Source organism: Arachis stenosperma, chromosome 1 (assembly GCF_014773155.1).
Source record: "Arachis stenosperma cultivar V10309 chromosome 1, arast.V10309.gnm1.PFL2, whole genome shotgun sequence".
NCBI lineage: Eukaryota > Viridiplantae > Streptophyta > Magnoliopsida > Fabales > Fabaceae > Arachis > Arachis stenosperma.
This window is the reverse complement of record NC_080377.1, coordinates 83,183,951-83,206,040: the sequence shown is the minus strand read 5'-3', so window position 1 is coordinate 83,206,040 and position 22,090 is coordinate 83,183,951. Positions and strand designations below refer to the sequence as shown.

The 22,090-nt window shown below is 38.2% G+C and overlaps 1 non-coding gene across 1 annotated transcript; it reads right to left on the bottom strand.

Moving 5' to 3' along the window:
• Positions 1-20,538: 20,538 nt before the first annotated feature.
• On the bottom strand, positions 20,539-20,646 carry LOC130954213 (small nucleolar RNA R71). Its single transcript, XR_009076227.1, has one exon. It is a non-coding gene; the product is annotated as a small nucleolar RNA R71 (small nucleolar RNA).
• Positions 20,647-22,090: the final 1,444 nt, after the last annotated feature.

Here is a 22,090-nt window from a genome sequence, read left to right as displayed (position 1 = left end):
ACAAGATGATCCTGAATCCTTTAATAGGAGAATGGTGAGAGTAGATAAGGGGTTGGATCAAGTTCTAGAGGACATATGCCTCCCTGGAACCAAGTGGATGACCAATTCAAAAGGTGTCCCAAACCAACTCAAGAGGGGAGATCTTAAACCAGTTGCAAGAGGTTGGTTGGACTTCATAGGGCGTTCCATTTTGCCCACTAGTAACCGTTCTGAGGTTACTATCAAGAGAGCAGTGATGATTCATTGCATTATGCTGGGAAAAGAAGTGGAGATTCATCACCTGATTGCTTGTGAGATTTACACAATTGCAAACAAGAACTCCACTGAAGCCAAACTGGCTTACCCAAGCTTAATCTCTTTGCTATGTAAAGATGCTGGGGTGAGGATGGGAGTAGATGAATTCATCCCAATTGAGCACCCAATCACCAAGAAGTCAATGGAAGGACAAATGCAAGATAACTCTATCAAAAGGAGGGCGCAGGAGTTCCTCCCTGAACTTCCTGAAATTGACTACTGGACTCGCCTAGAAGCATCTGTGGCCAAGCTGCAAGAAGATATAGGAACAAATTAAGGAAGAACAGCAGAATCAAAACTGCATACTCTGTAAATTGCTGAAGGAACAAGAGAAGCAGGGGCGTGAGCTACAGAAGCTGAAGCGCCAGAAGCTCTCCCTTGAAGGGTCAAATACCCCACAAGTTGAGGGAGCATCCACTTCTCAAGATCAAGATTGTTGAGTCCTAACTCTGTGATAATCTCTATCATTAAGAGTCTATTTTAGAGTCATTTAAAATTTTGATTTCTAGTACTATTAGTCTTATCTTATATCTATTTTTGAGTTTTGTTCTTAATTCATGACTAATAAAATTTAAGGTTCATGTCTTAAAGCTATAAATATCCTATGAATCTATCACCTCTCTTAAATGAAAAATGCTTTAATCACAAAAGAACAAGAAGTACAGGATTTTGAATTCATCTCTGAAACTAGTTGAATTAGTTTGATGTGGTGACAATAATTTTTGTTTTCTGAATGAATGCTTGAACAATGCATATGTCTTTTGAATTTGTTGATTAAAGAATGTTAAACTTGTTGGCTCTTGAAAGAATGATGGAAAAGGAGAAATGTTATTGAGGATCTGAAAAATTATCAAATTGATTCTTGAAGCAAGAAAAAACAGTAAAAAAAAATTTAAAGAGATCCAAGGCAAAAAGAGTGTGCTTAAGAACCCTGGACACCTCTGATTGGGGACTCTAGCAAGGCTGAGTCACAATCTGAAAAGGTTCACCCAGTCATGTGTCTGTGGCATGTATGTATTTGGTGGTAATACTGGAAGACAGAGTGCTTTGGGCCACAGCCAAGACTCATAAAGTAGCTATGTTCAAGAATCATCATACTTAACTAGGAGAATCAATAACACTATCTGAGTTCTGAGTTCCTATAGATGCCAATCATTCTAAACTTCAAAGGATAAAGTGAGATGCCAAAACTATTCAGAAGCAAAAAGCTACTAGTCCCGCTCATCTAATTGGAGCTAAGTTTCTTTGATATTTTGGAGTCTATAGTATATTCTCTTCTTTTTATTCTATTTTGATTTTCAGTTGCTTGGGGACAAGCAACAATTTAAGTTTGGTGTTATGATTAGCGGATAATTCATACGTTTTTTGGTATTGTTTTTAGTATGTTTTCAGAATATTTTAGTTAGTTTTTAGCATGTTTTTATTAGTTTTTAGTTAAAATTCACTTTTCTGGGCTTTACTATGAGTTTGTGTGTTTTTCTGTGATTTCAGGTATTTTCTGGCTGAAATTGAGGGACCTGAGCAAAAATCTTATTCAGAGGCTGAAAAAGACTGCAGATGCTGTTGGATTCTGACCTCCCTGCACTCGAAGTGGATTTTCTGGAGCTACAAAAGCCCAATTGGCACGCTCTCAATTGCGTTGGAAAGTAGACATCCTGGGCTTTTCATCAATGTATAATAGTCCATACTTTGCCCGAGATTTGATGGCCTAAACCGGCGTTGTAAATCAGCTTCAGAATTTCCGACGTTTAACGCCGGAACTGGCACAAAAATTGGAGTTAAACGCCCAAACTGGCACAAAAGCTGGCGTTTAACTCCAAAAAAAGTCTCTACACATGAAAGCTTCAATGCTCAGCCCAAGAACACACCAAGTGGACCCCGAAAGTGGATTTTTACGTCATTTACTCATTTCTGTATACCCTAGGTTACTAAGTTCACTATTAATAGGACCTTTTGACATTGTATCTCGACCTCATGACACTTTACACGTTTCTTATTGTATCTTCTATGGCATGAGTCTCTAAACCCCATGGTTGGGGGAGAGGAGCTCTGCTGTGTATTGATGAATTAATGCAATTACTACTGTTTTTTCATTCAATCATGCTTGCTTCTATTCTAAGATATCACTTGTTCCTAAACCTGATGAATGTGATGATCCGTGACACTGATCATCATTCTCACCTATGAACGTGTGCCTGATAACCACCTCCGTTCTATCTTAGATTGAGTAGATATCTCTTGGATTTCTTAATCAGAATCTTCGTGGTATAAGCTAGAATTGATGGCGGCATTCAAGAGAATCCGGAAGGTCTAAACCTTGTCTGTGGTATTCTGAGTAGGATTCAAGGATTGAATGACTGTGACGAGCTTCAAACTCCTGAGGGCTGGGCATTAGTGACAGATGCAAAAGAATCACTGGATTCTATTCCAACCCGATTGAGAACCGACAGATGATTAGCCGTGCTGTGACAGAGCGCGTTAAACATTTTCACTGAGAGGATGGGAGGTAGCCATTGACAACGGTGAAACCCTACATACAGCTTGCCATGGAAGGAGCCTTGCGTGCCTGAAGAAGAAGACAGTAGGAAAGCAGAGATTCAGAAGATAGAGCATCTCCAAAACCTCAACATGTTCTCCATTACTGCAAAACAAGTACTTATTTCATGTTCTTTTACTTTTCACAATTAAACTTGATAATTATTGATATCCTGACTAAGAGTTACAAGATAATCATAGCTTGCTTCAAGTCGACAATCTCCGTGGGATCGACCCTTACTCACGTAAGGTATTACTTGGACGACCCAGTGCACTTACTGGTTAGTTGTGCGGGATTGCAAAAGTGTGATTGCAATTTCGTGCACCAATGGGCAGAAACGTAAATGACATGAAAGTAAAGAAAAGCAGTAAAGTACAGAAATAGAAATGGCAAGAATGTAAAGAGCAGAAACATAAATGACTGAATTATAAACGGGAATGAGGGATTGTAGAATGTAAATGGAAGCTATAAAGAAAGTGATAGATGAGAATAGGGGAAATTTATTGAGATCAGGAGATGTTGTCTCTTTGGATTAAATTCATCTTATATCCTCTTCAATCACGCATCTCATTGACCTCTTGGCAATCATGATTGATTGAGCCCCAATCCCTTGGTGACTTAATCTCTTAGATCTTGATCAATAGCCAATTCCTTGGTCTAATTGCTCATGAAGAGAGATATGATTGGTCCCTGATTATACCATACATCATCATAGGTCCAGATAGAGGGAGAATTGTATGTCAGCATATTCAAACACCAAAACCCAGATTCTACTCAAGTGTGAGAAGGGATTTCTAGCATGGTTTCATGTTTCCTTTTCCAAGGTTTCCATGAAACCCATTTTGCATTCAACCTCTTTTCCAATATGATTGAACACTAAGCATGAAAAACAAAATTTCTTCTAGCAAATCAAAGAGAAGATGAAAAGAAGAAGAAAATTCACTATCATTAATCCATCAAGTACCACAGAGCTCCCTCTCTCAATGAGAGGGAATTTAGCTACTCATAGCTTAGAGAAAAGTACTCAAGATGGAGTGAAAAGTAAAACTAAAAGCTCTTCTAACTGCTTAACCCCTTTCTCAATACTTCTTGGGGTTATTTATACTACTCCTAGCTCTCAAAATAAAAGAAATACAAAAGTGGAAAAGAAAAATTACAATTTGGAGGGAAAAGAAACTCAATAAAACTGATCTGCCAGCTGGCGTGTGGTTGGCACTTCAGTGGTGTGCCACATCCTCCTCTAATTCTGGCTTGGCGTGCCACGCCTAGCTCTTCAAGTGGCATGCCCTCCTTCATTAGATTCCCTAGCGTGCCACGCCTTCGAGCCCAAGTGGCACGCCCAGGGTCTTTTAATTACCTATGTAGCCTGGCGTGCCACGCCTTCGAGCCAAAGTGGCACGCCCAGGTCTTCTCCCTCTTCTTCTTGCTTCTGGAAAATTGAACTAGCGTGGCACGCCCAGGATCTGGCATGCCACGCCCATTTGTGTGCTTGGCTCCTTCGCTGGCGTGCCACGCCCAACATTCAAGTGGCACGCCCGGAGTGGAGGATGGATGCTAGCGTGCCATGCCTTCGTCGCCAAGTGGCACGCCCTTATGGTTGGCTTCTTAACTTCCTCTCTAGAAAATATAACCAGCGTGCCACGCCCATCATCTTGCCTTGGTTCCAGTAGCTGGCGTGCCACACCCAGCATTTAAGTGGCACGCTATAGTAAGATTCTTGAGTTGGCGTGCCACGCCTTCGACACCAAGTGGCGCGCCTAGCCCTCTCTTTGACTTCCTTGTGCATTGGCGTGCCACGCCTGGTTGCTCATGTGGCACGCCTAAGTGGGGATGAGAGCTTGGCGTGCCATGCCTTCGATCTCAAGTGGCACGCCCAGGCCTTTTTTTTAGCCTATAACTTCTTCTCTGGAATCTTGTACTAGCGTACCACACCATGTTGCTCAAGTGGCATGCCCATTCATTTGTTGGTTCCTCAAGCTTGGTGTGCCACGCCTGACTCCTCAAGTGGCACGCCCAAGTGACTTTTGAAGCTGGCGTGCCACGCCTTCGACACCAAGTGGCACGCCCTATAGTAAGTGATGGGCTAGGCGTGCCACGCCCCTTAAATGGCCTTCAATGTTGCTCTCTGGAAAAATGTATTGGCGTGCCATGCCCAGCCTCTGGCATGCCACGCCCATGTACATGCTTGAGAACCCCTCTGGACTTCAGCACTAGCGTGCCACGCCCAGCCTCTGGCGTGCCACGCTAGTGTACTTTTTATGGCGTTTGCTCAATGGCACGCCCGTTTCACACGCCCAGCTTATTTTGTTGTTTCCTTCCTATTTTTGATGTCTTTTTCACCTGAAATTTAGCACAACCTTATTTTAAAGCAATGTACTATACTATTCATCAAATATTGCATGAATTACAATGATTAAATGATATTATGCTCTTTTGTGGTCCTTTTTATTCAAGAAAGAAGGGTAGATGATGCAAGTCATCAGGGCCCAAATCGGACCTAAGGCCCATCATATATAAGTGAATTTAATGAGCTTTCAGCTCATTTCTTAGCTCCAAAAGAGAGGGAGGAGCGGATTTGAGAGAGATGGGAGAAGAAAGAGGAGACACTATTCACCTCCACCTTCCGGGAGCCATAACATTTGATTTGGAGCTCCGATAGACGAGCCATTTGTGGCCACGCGAAGCTCTTGTCGAGCTCTGTGTTTCTATTCAAAGAAACCTGGTAAGAAATTGCTGTCCACTCTCTAGTTTTGTGCCCTAAGTTCTGCGCATTTTTGGGTTATAATTTTGAGTAGATTTGTGGTTTTGCTTGTTTAGGTGATCTCTAGTAGCGGGTAATTGTTGGATTTTACCCCTACTTACGTTGGATAAGGTAAGGTTCCACTAAACCCTTGTGTTTAGTTATTTTGTGTATCTTAGGTTTTTATTTTGGTGATATATGTAATGTTAGATTGAGTTTTGGTGTTTGTTGGAGTTGGTTGAGGCTTTGAATCAAGCTTGGTGGCTTCGTTTTGGTATTTGGTGTGGTCGAAAATCGGCCAAGGTATGGTTTCAGTTTCCTTTATGTAATATGTAATGTTTTTGGATATTTAGGCTAGTTGACTCTAAGATAGGATTGGATACGGTTGGTGTATGAGTAATTATATGTGGTTTGATGTTAATTGTTGATGGTTGTTGGTTGTTGAGATTGTTGTATGATGATGATGTATAATGATTTGAGGATTTAAGTTGTTGAATGATGATTTATGATAAATTATAATGGGTTGATGATTTTTGAGTACATTGATGGATTATGATGTTGTATGATAGTATGGTGTGAAATATTTAGATAGAGGTGAAATGGGATTGAGTGTGATGCTTGGTATTGGTAGATGATGAATATTGATGAATTGTGTCGATGGGTGTGACATTTGAAAGTGGGTGTTGATGAGTTTCATAATGGACTTGATTAATGTTAGTTTTTGTTTGTTAATGATTATTGGAATTGATAAGGATTATAGTGGTTGTTGATGTTGTTATTGGTTGATGATGATTATGAGTGTTTAAGAAGGTTTTCGATGTTGATGAATAAGGATTCTGATGGTGTTGAATGGTATAATTAGGCTATTATGGACTTTTATGTTATTTTGGTATTGTTTGGGTTGTGTTTGGTTTGGTTTGAATTGGGAATTTTGGTAAATTTGAGGTTTTGAGGCTTTTGGTAAAAATAGATTTTTGGTGATCTTTGTCTGATCATAACTTTTGCCTCGGTTTTCAAAAGAGGTTGAATTAGAATTAGAATTAAATATTATTGAAAACCCTTCGATTTGATATAAAGTTTGTAAAATTTGGAAATTGGTAGAGGAAGTTATGATCATTCAAAGTTGGTGTTGAAAACTTGAAATTCTACAAAGTTACAGAATTCTGAGTTTTCTGGTATGTGCGCATGCACACTCTGCGAAATTTGTGACTTGTGCGCATGCACAGACTTGTGCGTCCACACATGCAGAGGCAGGCAATCTGCTTGCAGTGCTGGCACAGCTGGTGCGCGCGCACACCAATGGGAAATTGGGACCTGTGCATACGCACAGCCCTGTGCGCACGCACATGTTGGGAAGGCCAGTCTGTTGGGGGCGCTAGCACACCTTCTGCGAGTGCACAGACCTTATAAAAATTTGTACCTGTGCGTACGCACACCCCTGTGCATACGCACACTTTGAAAATTTTCCTGGGAGTGTGCACGCACACCCCTGTGCGGACGCACACGCCCTGTTTCATAATTTTAAACTTTGTTTTCAACTATTTTACCTTCCAAACAAGGTTGTATGCTTCTATAACACCATTTTAAGGCCTTTGGGCTCAATTTGAATGTGGGAATATGGGAAATAAGCTATGGGTTTTATTTGATGTTTATTTTGAAAAGTTTGAGAACGAAGGCTTAGGTTTCTGGTGTATTGTGGATAAGTTAGTTGAGAGAGAAGGAAGAGGGATATATGAACTGAAAACTGATTAACTAGGGAGTTCGGAATGGGAAATATGAATTGATGATGGTTGTGATGAGGTGAGAACTTGGAAAGGAATAATGAGGAAATGTTTGGATTATGTGAGAGTGCGCGGAGCCTATATCTCCGGCGTAGCAGATTGTTCTGCTACATGACTAGTTGATGTTGAGAGTGTGCGGGACCTATATCTCCGGCACAGCAGATTTCTCTGTTGCAAGACTAGTGTTGTTGAGAGTGCGCGGGGCCTATACCTCCGACATGGCAATTTGTTCTACTACAAGAGTAGTTGTGGTTATTTCCTTCTCTACTGCAGGAAGTGCGCGGGGCCTATATCCTTGACGTAGTAGACTCCCGACTACAGAAGTGCACAAGGCACTATATCTCTAACGCAGCAGATTGCTGCTGCATGAGTGTACAGGAAACTATATCTCTGTCGTGGCAGAAAAGGCTACATCCGAGAGGATGTGTCGGGTTGGCATTTACGGACCGACAAGTGATATCACGAGCCAATAGGATAGACATTAATCATATGCATCTTCTATATACTTGCTTGCTTTGTTTACTTGAGATTGTTTAATTGTATAACATGCCAACTTACTTCGTGAATTACTTGCTGTATATAAAAACTATCTGTGTTTTATTTGTTTGTATTAATTGTGTTTGTCTGGTGCTAAGGAGGTTTGGTAGGCGGTGGCGATGGGATCGCACGGAGGTTAGGTTGGCAAAGGCTGTGGGATATAGCAGTGTGATTAGTATTAGTTAGAATTACCCCTAAGTTTATATAACATTGGTTTATGGTTTAAGTTCTTTTATTTATTTTTGTTCTAAGCTTGAAGATCAGTATGCGATGTGAAGTTCTAGGATTTCCTTTGGCGTCATGGGGCCTTACATCTTACATTATTAGGCACTGTTACCATACTGAGAACCTCCGGTTCTCATTCTATACTTTGTTGTTGTTTTTCAGATGCAGGTCTTAATCTACTTCGGTGAGATTGCAGATATGGTGACAGGGCAGAGTATGATTCGTTCCTTCTTTATTTCTGTTTTACTTTCGTCATAGTCTTCTCTCACCTTTTGTATATTTATCTTTATGGCCTTAGACGCTTATTTGAGAGATAGGTTGTATAAGCTGTTTTAATTCTAAAAATCTATATCTTCTATTTGTAACTAGTCGGCTTAAACTTCGCAAGCTACGGCTAGTTCTCTATGATAATAATAACATTGTATCTATATATACGTTTTATTCTTTTCATCTAAACATTGTGTCTTGTGCGTTAGCTTCGTGTGATCGTTTCGCGCTTCTGTAAATCTGGTTTGAACTTATTCCTTCATCAGGCTTCTAGGATATATATATTTATATATATATATATATATATATATATATATATATGTGTGTATAAGCCTTAAAGTTGTCTTAACCCTTGATTAACCTTTGAATTTACGGCTAGAGGTAAGGCTTAGGGTAATTTGGGTGTTACAGAAAATACTAGGGGCGATTTCTGAGCTTCCCAGGACCAAATCCAACTAATTCCAAAGACTATTTCATGCAGAATTGAAGATTGGACAAAGGGGGAGCACTTAGTTTTAGGTTAGCATCATGTAAGTTTTCTAAAGAGAGAAGCTCCATCTTCTCTCTAAAATTAGGGTTCTTAGGTCAATTTCACCTTAGATCTAGGTTTAATTTCTTGTTTTCATCTACTTTTTTTTTATTTTCTTGTTCTAGTACTTTAATTCTTCTAGTTTCTCTTGCTATTTCGTTTGTTTTAGCCACTTTTCATGTTTATGAGCACTTTGTTGGATTTAGATTTCCTTTTAATGCAATTTATGTTTTATGTTCTTTAGTGTTTAATTGAGTTGTTGTTATTGTTTTCTTGCAATTGGGTAGTTGTAGATTTACATTTTTTGCAATTTTATGATGTTTTCCTTTTATGCCTTCCAAGTGTTTGACAAAACGCTTGGTTGGATATTAAAGTAGATTCTTAAGCATTCTTGGCTTTGAAAGAGAAATTAAACAATCTTGAGTTATTAATACCCAACTCATGTTGATGATCTAGAGTTGTTAGTTAATATTGTTTCCATTGACGCTAATCTTTTTGCTAATTCAATTAGTAAGTTGATTAGGACTTTTGGATTGAGATTAACTAGTCTTATTTGACAATCTCTCGTGTGAAGATAATATTGTACGTTCTTCCATTGTTGGAGATGACGAAATAAGATAAATTCTTGTTAATTATTGTTATGATTAGTGACTAGGATAGAAAGTCTATATTCTCAATCCTTGCCATGAATGTCTCTCTTTATTATTTGCTTTCCTTAGTTGTTTGCTTTATTTTTCTTGTCATTTATTTCCTTGTCCTTTTACCAAATCAAACCGTCCTTGTTCCTTCAGAGTCAATAATTGATCACTTTATTGCAATTTCTTGTGAGAGGACCCGAAGTTTGAATACTTCGGTTAATTTTCATTGGGGTTTGTACTTGTGACAACCAAACATTAAAACTTTGATTGAGCATTGCTTGTCGGTTGGGAACTATACTTGCAACGAGGTTATTTCTCTTTTACCGAGAAGAAATTCTTAGCCGACAGTTTTGCTACTTTTAGTACTCTTTCTATGTGATTATCTTTTAGACGAAAAAACTTACTTGCATATTTAATATGAAAAAATTTGTCAGGTCCAAGTTTAATACTCCTATGTGTATTTTGCAGCTGTAGTTAGAAGAATCAACAAATCAGGAACTAAATCAGAGAATTCCAGTGTTCAAATTTCCCACCAAGATCTTTTGTCGTGTCATCAATGTCCCTTTGCTGGTACTTTTTCTACTTCATTCTTTTTTTCTTTCTTTTTTTTTAATGTTTGTTGTCTACATTTTTGTGGGAGGGGGAGGAAGGAGGGGTGGGGGAATAGAAATGAAAATTTCTGAGAAAAATGTTAAACGATAATTTGTTCTATTGTTTCGCTATGTCCTAAAAGGGGGGGGAAATTATACTTAGATTATGTTCAGAAGGTAGGGTAGTTGGATATTTTCAACTTGAATTTAATATTTGGAATTATTCTACTGAGTTCATTTTTAAAATAAGTGGCACTGCCTTGTTTAATGGCGTTGTAAGTTCTTGATACTTTCATTCATCTTGATCAAATTAAATCCAATTAAAATTTGATCTATTTAGTCTTCTTTTTCTTTTGGGCCTAGTGCATTCCACTATAATAAATAAGTAAATAAATTCAACTAAAATGTTCATATGCAATGTATTAATTTTTCTTATCTTATGTTGACAAATGAATAATATATTTGAGGGGCATTGCTATTGTAGTTACAACTGGATATCATAGAGGTCCCTTTTTATGTTGTTAATAGTTACTTATAAGATTAATTTCAGATTTTGCATACTGATGCGAAATGTGGGATTTACTGGCTCTTTTAGAGCTGGATGTTCCAAATATTGTCCAAGAAGAAGTTAAAATAATAAATGCTAATGATTTGTCCTTTTTATTTTTGTAGCTTCTGACAATATTTGTCAACTTTACTGTCTTCAAGGTGATTAATCTCTGTTAGATGATGTAGTGTCAGCAGTCAATGATAGTACAAGACCAAGATTTCTAGTTTCCTTTTTGAACCCCCTCTTCAATTCCTCTTGCCAATTCTATTGGCACCATAGGTAGCTAAGATCAGACGATGTGAATTAGAATGCCGTCTTATTTTGAGGGCTTGATAATTTGTGTATTATACTGTGATCTTCGTTTATTATATGTAGTATTATTCTCTGTATAAATAAGATTAAACTAGAAATGGACTATGCAGCCTGTGGCTAGTTTATCAAACTCCTGAATTAACTCAACAACACTTACTAGTTTCAGTTTTATGGGTAGAATTTTACATTTTAAAGTCTACCTAGGCTTTGTGAGTTTAGGCGAATTCTTGAGTTTGATAACTTTTATTGAGGACCTTTCTCTTATGCCTCTGCAGGAATGGAGATACTTATAATTGTTGCTCCTACATCTACTAATCAATGTTTCATTTATTTATTTGTTAAAAAAATAGATTAGAGAACTTGAAGAGGAGAAGAAAAGTTTGGCTACTAAACTTCAGGTAATTGAACGATGCAATTTTTTCTTGAAATTTTTGTTACCTTTGTAAATTGTAATGAATCTGAATAAGTCTAAGTATCTTTAATAAGCAAGCAATTCTAGAGATACAAATTCATGCATTATATCTATAGTATAGAACTGTTGCCTTGAACTTTACTATTTGAGCTTAGTTCTTCTGGTTGTTTGTCCCCTTGCCAAATGTTTTCTCTATGATATAATTAATTTAAATGAATTCATGTCTTACTCGGTGTAGGTTTTTGATGACACGTGATCTTGTGCATGTTTTACTAGCAATTTTTATGTGTTTTTGCTTGGTTTTCATGAATTTTTAGGCAACAAGTAAGTGCTTGGATGAGAAATTCATGCTTGTCTTAAATTAATCAAACATTGTTGATTTTATGCATTTTCATGAGATTTTTGCAAGATTTAGTTGATAATATGAATGATGATTATGCCAAGGCTTTGATGGCATGTTTGATTGATAACAGGTGAAAACAAATAAGAGGAAGAAACAAAGAAGGAAGGAGTGTAGGAGAACGCTACGTTCAGTTGATAAACGCTACGTTCACAATTGACGCGCACGCGTACAAGGCGCTTACGCGCAGGATGATACTTTTGGAGATCCACGCGTACGCATTCATGGCACGCACGCGTGGAAAAAGGATCAGCGTTCACCAGCAATGAACGCTACGTTCACTTTGAATGAGCGCCTGCGATGCTTGTGAAAATATGATTTGAAATTTAGCCATCGACGCGTACGCGTGCATGATGCGTACGCGTGGATGTGATTTTTGGGAACAGGCACGCAAACGCGTGGATGTAGGCGCAGCGTGGATGTGACATTTTGCAATCCACGCATACGCGTGGGTGACGCGTACGCGTGAAAGGAGCATTCACTACATGAATGCTACGTTCGTTTAGTGAACGCTGCAAGGGACGTGTACGCGTGGGTGACGCATATGCATCGATGAGTGATACACTACTATTTTGTGGTACATCTTGTGCTTAATTGAGTGAATTTTATCCACTAATCTCACACTTATTTATTCAATTCGCATGTTTTACATTTTCCTTCCTGATTTTGTGCTATGATTGAAAACATGTTTCTTTGGTCTTAATTTAGCTATGTTTAATTCTCTCTTATTACCATTCGATGTCTTGATATTTGTGTTAAGTTTTTTCAAAGATTACAAGGTAGGAATGGCGTAGAGGATGGAAAGGAAGCATGCAAAAGTGGAAGGAATACAAGAAACTGAAGGAACTGCAAAGCTGTCAGCACTGACCACTTCGCACTCAATCGATCATAACTTGAGCTATAGAGGTCCAAATGATACGATTCTAGTTGCGTTGGAAAGCTAACGTCTGGGACTTCGAAATGATATATAATTTGCCATAGTGGCCGTACAGGCTAAGCGACACGCATGCGTGAATCACGCGCACGTGTCATTTTGCAGAAAATTCAGCGACCTAGAAATTGTCCCCATCGATTTCTGGGCTGTTTTTGACCGAGTTCTCGGCCCAGAAAACACAGATTAGAGGCTGCAGAGTGGAGGAATCAAGAGGACTTCTCACTTTTCATAATTTTAGGTTTTAGATGTAGTTTCGAGGGATGAGAATTCATAAACCAAGTAGCAACATCAAATAATCAACAAGGAAAAATCAATAAACTAGAGTACTAGAAGAATTAAAAGTAGAAGAGAAATTCTAATCCTAAAAATATAAGAGAGAGGAGAGAGCCTCTCTCTCTAGAACCAACATCTGAACCTAAAAATTGTGTGAATGAGAAGTGAATGATTTAATTGAATGATTCTCCCAATCTGCAACCTCTAATCTGTATTTTCTGTGCCAAAAACTGGGTCAAAAATAGCCCAGAAATCGCCCCCAGCAATTTGCAGTCGCAGTACGTCGCGCATGTCGTGCGTACACATCAGGTGTGCGTGCGCGCCGATGGGCTTTTCGCGAATGTGCGTGCGCTTTGTGCGTGCGCGTCCTTAAACGCCAGGTCAACTATGGCAAATTATATATCGTTGCGAAGCCCCGGATGTTAGCTTTCTAACACAACTAAAACCGCCTCATTTAGACCTTTGTAGCTCAAGTTATGATTGATTGAGTGCGAAGAGGTCAGGGTTGACAGCTTTGCAGTTCCTTCAGCTTCTTGTATTCCTTCCACTTTTGCATGCTTTCTTTCCATCCTCTACGCCATTCCTGCCCTGTAATCTCTGAAAACACTTAACACACATATCAAGGCATCGAATGGTAATAAGAGAGGATTAAACATAGTGAAATTAGGACCAAAGAAACATGTTTTCAATCATAGCAATGAGCCAAAACACCAGGGACGCGCAAACGTATAGCACGCATACGCGTGGGTGCCCGAACGCTCCGTTCTCTAAATGAACGCTACGCTCACCTGGAAGTGCATTTCTGCTCAAATTAGCTTCATTCCAAGCCCATTTGAACAACAAGCAAGCAAGCCCACTCTGATCACTCAATAAAGACCACAAGGATTATCTAGAATAGGAATTTCATTTAATTGTAATTTGTTTTGAATTTCATTTCAATTTGTAGTTTAGGTAAGCCTATATAAAGGCATCAGTTTCAATTCATTAGATAGCTCAGACAGGACGGTTAGTTAGGAGGAGACAGTAGGCTGCGTTAGTAGTAGGTAGCAGTAGGAGTAGGAATAGGAGTAGAGTAGTAGGCCCTTGCAGACACTTTTACATTTTTGCACTTTTTACATTTCAGTATTGAATTCAATTTAGCTTATACCATTTCAATTCTGCAATTCTCTTCTGCAACTTTCCTTTCTGCCAATTTTACATTTCTGTTCTTATTGACATTGATTTACTTTTATGCAATTTAAATTTCCTGCAAGTGTTTTAGAGCGATGATCAATTGAACCCCAATTCATTAGGGGGAGCAGCTCTACTTTAATTCACTCCGGAAGGGATTTTGAATCTGTGAATGCTTGTGTGAGCCTCAGAAGGGAAATCATGAGCATTAGGACTGAGGCTCTATCCTTCACTACTCTTTTGATCAACACCATTCGGGAGGAATTGAGATCCTGAGAGTTAGTGTGGCTTATGGATGAGAGACATGTACTTAACCTCTTCTCATGACAATTAGATCAAGGAATTGACAAGATTGATTGTGATTAGAGAGATTGGATTGCCAAGGAATTGGGATCCAATCAATTTCAATCTGCCATAGATCTACTCATATGATTGAGAAAGGAGTTGAGACCCATTTGATTCATTGTGGATTATGATATCTCCAGTCCCTAATGAATATTTATCTCTGTTATTTTTGTTCCATTTAATTTTTCTGCACCCTGTCCCTTTTACATTTGATGCACTTTACATTTTTCATTTTACATTTCCTGCAATTTACATTCTGTTAGTTCAATATCAATCAATTCACCACTGTTAGCTTAACTAAATTTATCACCTAACTAAAGTTGCTTGATCCATCAATCCTCCTGGGATCGACCTCACTCATGTGAGCTTTGACTACTTGATGTGACCCGGTACACTTGCCGGTGTGTTTGTGTGGAAATCTAATTTTCACCCATCAGTTTTGAACAGCCATAACTTTTATAAAAGAATTTATGATTTATGGGGTGCTACCAGTTCTTTAACCTTTTTTAGCAAAAATTGTGACAATGCTAGTGTCTATCAGTTCTTTAATTGCTGTTAATCCAATCAGAAGAGAATAAAGTAGAAAGTATCAAAAAGGATAAGATGGCCTAAGGGAAACATAACCTCTTGTAGTATACATGATTTTAAAGGTCCTAAAGGAATTCGGATGCTTCAGGTGATGATTTTGAATCTTGAAAATGCTCTTTGATGAAATTAACTTGGACAGGGTTTACCCAAAGGGCTATCAGAGATGGGATAAATAATCCAAGCCTCCCATAATTTGGTGATCTCCTTCTGCACCACTTCCTTCATAGCTGGATTCAGTCACCTTTGTGGTTGTACCAATGTTTGGCGTCATCCTCTAGTAGGATCTTGTGCATACATCGGGTTGGGCTAATGCCCTTCAAGTCACTTATTGTCCACCCAAGAGCTGTCTTGTGTGTCTTTAGCACTTGGATTAATGCTTTTTCTTCTTGTAGCTCTAAGGAAGAGCTTATAATCACAAGATAAGTATCTCCATCTCTGAGAAATGCATATTTCAAGGAGGATGATAGTGGTTTGAGCTCGAGTTTAGGAGGCTTGTCCTCCTCCTGGGAGTTTTCAGAGGCTCCTTTATCTCCTCTAACTCCTCTAACTCAGGCTGAGCATCATAAAAGATGCCATTCAACTCTTCTTCAAGCCCCTCAGCCATATTCAATTCTTCCACTAGAAAATCAATGATATCAATACTCAAACACTCCTCTGGAGTGTCTCGATGCTGCATGGCTTTGATAGCATTTAGTACGAATTCATCCTCACTGACTCTCAAGGTTACTTTCCCTTTCTGAACGTTAATGAGGGTCCATCCTGTAGCTAGGAAGGGTCTTCCTAGAATGAGGATTGCACTTGTGCTCTTCCATTTCCAGCACTACAAAGTCTGTGGGGAAAGTAAAGGATCCAACCCTAATAATCATGTCCTCAATTATGCTTGATGGAAGTTTAACAGAACCATCAGCAAGTTGAAGACATATGCGGATAGGTTTAACTTCATAGTTAAACAGAGTTTCTTTATTAGTGATGCAGGTATTAAGTTAATACTTGCTCCAAGATCACATAAGGCTGTCTTTGTACAGGCATCCCCTAAGGTGTAGGGGATCATAAAGCTCATAGGATCCTTGAGTTTCTCTGGTAAACTCTTTTGGATCATTGCATTGCACTCTTCAGTGAGGAAGATTGTTTTTGCCTCTCTCCAATCCTTCTTATGACTTAGGATGTCCTTCATAAATTTGGCATAAGAAGGTATCTGTTCAAAAGCCTCCGCAAAAGAGATCTTGATCTTAAGTGTCTTAAGATAATCCACAAAGCGGGCAAACTGTTTATCCTTTTCCGCTTGGCAGAGCTTCTGAGGATATGGCATCTTAGCCTTATACACATCAACCTTGGTTGATGTAGGTTAGATGCCTACAGAATCGGAAGGGGGGTTAGTAGCTTGTTTAGAAAGGGCCTTATCAGCACTTGCATGTGTCTGACCATTCCTAGTTGGGTGTTCAACACCCTTACTGCCCCCTTCCTGGCGTTCAATGCCAAGAACACTGTTTTTTTGTGGGCGTTCAATGCCAAGGGTGGGTATCCCTTCTTGGCGTTGAACGCCAAGTGTATTGCCCCCCTTTGGGCATTCAATGCCAGAAGTGGGCACCCCTTCTAGGCGATGAATGCTAATAACGAACCCTTGGATGTGCAACGTCCTCAGAGGTATTCTAGACAGTAGTCTAATTGTCCTCTGTCAACTTTTCTTCTTCTGGTTTCTTGTTGCTCTGAGGTTGGGTGTTCAATGTTTTCCCCCTCCTCAATTGGATTGCTTGACTGATGAGCGGATAATTTATACGCTTTTTGGCATTGTTTTTACATAGTTTTTAGTATATTTAGTAGTTTTTAGTATACTTTTATTAGTTTTTAAGCAAAATTCACATTTCTGAACTTTACTATGAGTTTGTATGTTTTTCTGTGATTTTAGGTATTTTCTGGCTGAAATTGAGGGACCTGAGCAAAAATCTGATTCAGAGGCTGACAAAGGACTGCTGATGCTGTTAGATTCTGACCTCCCTGCACTCGAAATGGAATTTTTGGAGTTACAGAAGTCCAAATTGCATTAGACGACACAAACTGGCATTTAACGCCAGCTTTCTACCCTATTCTAGCGTTAAACGCCAGAAACAAGTTGCAAAGCAGAGTTAAACACCAGAAACAAGTTACAAACTGGCATTTAACTCCAAGGAAGACCTCTACACATGAAAGCTTCAATGCTCAGCCCAATCACACACCAAGTGGGCCTGGAAGTGGATTTATGCATCATTTGCTCATTTTTGTAACCCTAGTAACTAGTTTAGTATAAATAAAACTTTTTACTATTGTATTAGGGATCTTTTATCAGTTTTATGCTATCTTAGCTTTTATGGGGGCTGGCCATTCGGCCATGCCTACCCTATTATCACTTATGTATTTTCAACGGTGGAGTTTCTACACACCATAGATTAAGGTGTGGAGCTCTGCTGTTCCTCGAGTATTAATGCAAAGTACTACTATTTTCTATTCAGTTCATGCTTATTCTTGTTCTAAGATATTCATTCGCACACAAGAAACATGATGAAGGTGATGATTATGTGACTCTCATCACCATTCTCACTTATGAACACGTGATTGATAACCACTTCCGTTCTACATGAAGACAAGCTTGAATGTATATCTCTTGGGTTTCTAATCAACAATTCACATCGACTCCCCTCTGACAATGGGGCATCTGAATCTGAGATTGGAACCTCCGTGGTATAGGCTAGAATCCATTGGCAGCATTCCTGAGATCCAGAAAGTCTAAACCTTGTCTGTGGTATTCCGAGTAGGATTGTGATGGGATGACTGTGACGAGCTTCAAACTCGCGACTGTAGGGTGTAGTGACAGACGCAAAAGGATAGTAAATCCTATTCCTACACGATTGAGAACCAACAACTGATTAGCCATACGATATCTGTGAATGGTATTTTTCATCCGAGACGAGCAATCCGACAGTTGATTAGCCGTACAGAAACCGTAGAGGACCATTTTCACTGAGAGGACGGGAAATAGCCATTGACAATGGTGACACCCAACATACAGCTTGCCATAGAAAGGAGTATGAAGGATTGGATGAAGGCAATAGGAAAGCAGAGATTCAGAAGGAATGAGGCATCTCCATAGCTTATCTGAAATTCCCACCAATGAATTACATAAGTATCTCTATCTTTATTTTATGTTTTATTTATCTATTAATTATTAAAACTCCATAACCATTTGAATCTGCTGACTGAGATTTACAAGATGACCATAGCTTGCTTCAAGCCGACAATCTCCGTGGGATCGACCCTTACTCACGTAAGGTTTATTACTTGGATGACCTAGTGCACTTGCTGGTTAGTTGTGTGAGGTTGTAAAAAAGAGTTGAGATTACAATTGTACGTACCAAGTTGTTGGCGCCATTGAGATTACAATTTTGTGCACCAAGTTTTTGGCGCTGTTGCCGGGGATTGTTCAAGTTTGGACAACTGACGGTTCATCTTGTTGCTCAGATTAGGTAATTTTCTTTACAAAAAGTTTTCAAAAATCTTTCAAAAATTTTTTTATTTGTTTTCGTTTTTCCAAAAAGATATTTTCGAAAAAAAATCCAAAAATATTTAATAAAATCATAAAAAAAACAAAAAATATTTCGTGTTTCTTATTTGAGTCTAGAGTCAAGTTTTAAGTTTGGTGTCAATTGCATCTTTTTTTAATTTTCTAAAAAAATTTTCGAAAAATTCACGCATGTGTTCTTTATAATCTTCAAGTTGTTCTTGACAAGTCTTCTTGTTTGATCTTTACATTTTATTGTTTTATGTCTTTTCTTATTTTTCATATGCATTCAAAAATAAGTCTTGATGTTCATCTTGATCTTCAAAGTGTTCTTGGTGTTCATCTTGACATTCATAGTGTTTTGCATGCATCATTTGTTTTAATCCAAAATTTTTATGTTTTGAGTCATTTAGTTGTTTTTCTCTTTCCTCATTAAAATTCAAAAATAAAAAAATATCTTTTCCTTATTTTACTCATAATTTTCGAAATCTTTGGGTTGACTTAGTCAAAAATTTTTAAAATAAGTTGTTTCTTGTTAGTCAAGTCAAGATTTCAATTTCAAAAATTTATCTTTTCAAAATATTTTTCAAAATCAAATCTTTTCTTTTTCCTTTTATTATTTTCAAAAATTCTTTAAAAATTGATTTTCAAAATCTTTTTCTTATCTTTATTTCATAATTTTCGAAATTAACACTAACAATTAATGGTTTGATTCAAAAATTTCAAGTTTGTTACTTTCTTTTTAAGAAAGATTCAAACTTTAAATTTTAGAATCATATCTTTGATTTCTTGTGAGTCAAGTCATTAATTCTTATTTTAAAAGTTAAATCTTTTTCAAAATAAATTTCAAATATATCTTTTTCAAATCATATATTTTTCAAAATCTTTTCTAACTTCTTATCTTTTCAAAATTGATTTTCAAATCTTTTTCAACTAACTAATTGATTTTTTTGTTTGTTTTGCTATTTCTTATCTTTTTCAAAACCACCTAACTACTTTTCTTTCTCTAATTTTTGAAAATTCCTCACTCTTTTTCAAAAATCTTTTTTAACTAATTGTTTTAACTTTTAATTTCATTCCCTTTCTTAATTTTCGAATTCTAACTAATAATTAAAATAAAAACAAAAAATATTTTTCTTCTCTTTCCTTCTAATTTTCGAATTTCCCTCTCTCTCTTTCTATTTATTTTATTTAATTACTAACACTTTTTTTCTCAAAATTCGAACCCTCTCTTCCTCTCTGTGTTCGAATTTCTCTCTTCTCCTTCTTCTATTCTTTTCTTCTTTTACTCACATAAAGGAATCTCTATAATGTGACATAGAGGATTCCTCTTTCTTTTTTGTTCTCTTCTTTTTCATATGAGCAGGAGCAAGGATAAGGACATTCTTGTTGAAGCAGATCCTGAACCTAAAAGGACTCTGAAGAAGAAGCTAAGAGAAGCTAAAGCATAACAATCCAGAGAAAACCTTACAGAAAATCTCAAGAAAGGAGACATGGCCGAACCTAACAATAATGCAAGGAAGATGCTTGGTGACTTTACTGCACCAAATTCTAACCTCCATGGAAGAAGCATCTCAATCCCCGCCATTGGAACAAACAATTTTTAGCTTAAACCTCAATTAGTTTCTCTGATGCAACAGAATTGCAAGTTTCATGGACTTCCATAAAAAAACCATTTCAGTTCTTAACTGAATTCTTACAGGTCTGTGATACTGTTAAGACCAATGAAGTTGATCCCGAGGTCTACAAGCTTATGCTTTTCCCTTTTGCTGTAAGAGACAGAGCTAGAACATGGTTGGACTCTCAACCTAGAGATAGCCTAAACTCTTGGGATAAGCTGGTCACGGCTTTCTTAGCCAAGTTCTTTCCTCCTCAAAAGCTGAGCAAGCTTAGAGTGGATGTTCAAACCTTCAGGCAGAATGAAGGTGAATCCTTCTATGAAGCTTGGGAAAGATACAAGCAACTGACCAAAAAGTGTCCTTCTGATATGCTCTCAGAATAGACCATCCTGGATATATTCTATGATGGTCTGTCTGAATTGTCTAAGATGTCATTGGACCATTCTGCAGGTGGATCTATTCACCTGAAGAAAACACCTACAGAAGCTCAGGAACTCATTGACATGGTTGCAAATAACCAGTTCATGTACACTTCTGAAAGGAATCCTGTGAGTAATGGGATGCCTCAGAGGAAGAGAGATCATAAAATTGATGCTCTGAATGCCATATTGGCTCAAAACAAAATGTTGACTCAACAAGTCAATATGATTTCTCAAAGTCTGAATGGATTGCAAAATGCATCCAACAGTACTAAAGAAGCATCTTCTGAAGAAGAAGCTTATGATCTTGAGAACCTTGCAATGGCAGAGGTGAATTACATGGGTGAAGCCTATGAAAACACCTATAATCCCTCATGGAGAAATCATCCAAATTTCTCATGGAAGGATCAACAAAAGCCTCAACAAGGCTTTAATAATGGTGGAAGAAATAGCTTTAGCAATAGCAAGCCTTTTCCATCATCCTCTCAGCAACAGACAGAGAATTCTGAGTAGAGCCCCTCTAGCTTAGCAAATATAGTCTCTGATCTATCTAAGGCCACTCTAAGTTTCATGAATAAAACGAGGTCCTCCATTAGAAATTTGGAGGCACAAGTGGGCCAGCTGAGTAAAAGAGTCACTGAAACCCCTCATAGTACTCTCCTAAGCAATACAGAAGGGAATCCCAAAAGAGAGTGCAAGGCCATAACTGTGAATAACATGGCCAAACCTGGAGAGAGTAGAAAGGCAGTGATTCCTAGTGAGGAAGACCTCCTGGGACGTTCACTAACCAATAAGGAGTTCCCCTTTAAGGAACCAAAGGAATCTGAGGCTCATACAGAGACCATAGAGATTCCATTGAATTTCCTTCTGCCATTCATGAGCTCTGATGAATATTCTTCCTCTGAGGAGGATGAAGATATCACTGAAGAGCAAGTTGCTAAATACCTTGGAGCAATCATGAAGCTAAATGCCAAGTTATTTGGTAATGAGACTTGGGAAGATGAACCTCTATTGCTCATTAATGAACTGAATGACTTGGTTAGGCAGACATTACCTCAAAAGAAACAGGATCCTGGTAAATTCCTAATTTCCTGTACCATAGGCACCATGACCTTTCAGAAGGCTCTATGTGACCTGGGGTCAGGCATAAACTTAATGCCACTCTCTGTAATAGAGAAACTGGGAATCTTTGAGGTACAGGCTGCCAAATTCTCATTAGAGATGGCAGACAAATCCATGAAAAAGGCTTATGGGCAAGTAGAGGACGTGCTAGTAAAGGTCAAAGGCCTTTACATCCCTGCTGATTTCATAATCCTAGACACTGGGAAGGATGAGGATGAATCCATCATCCTTGGAAGACCCTTCCTAGCCATAGCAAAAGCTGTGATTGATGTGGACA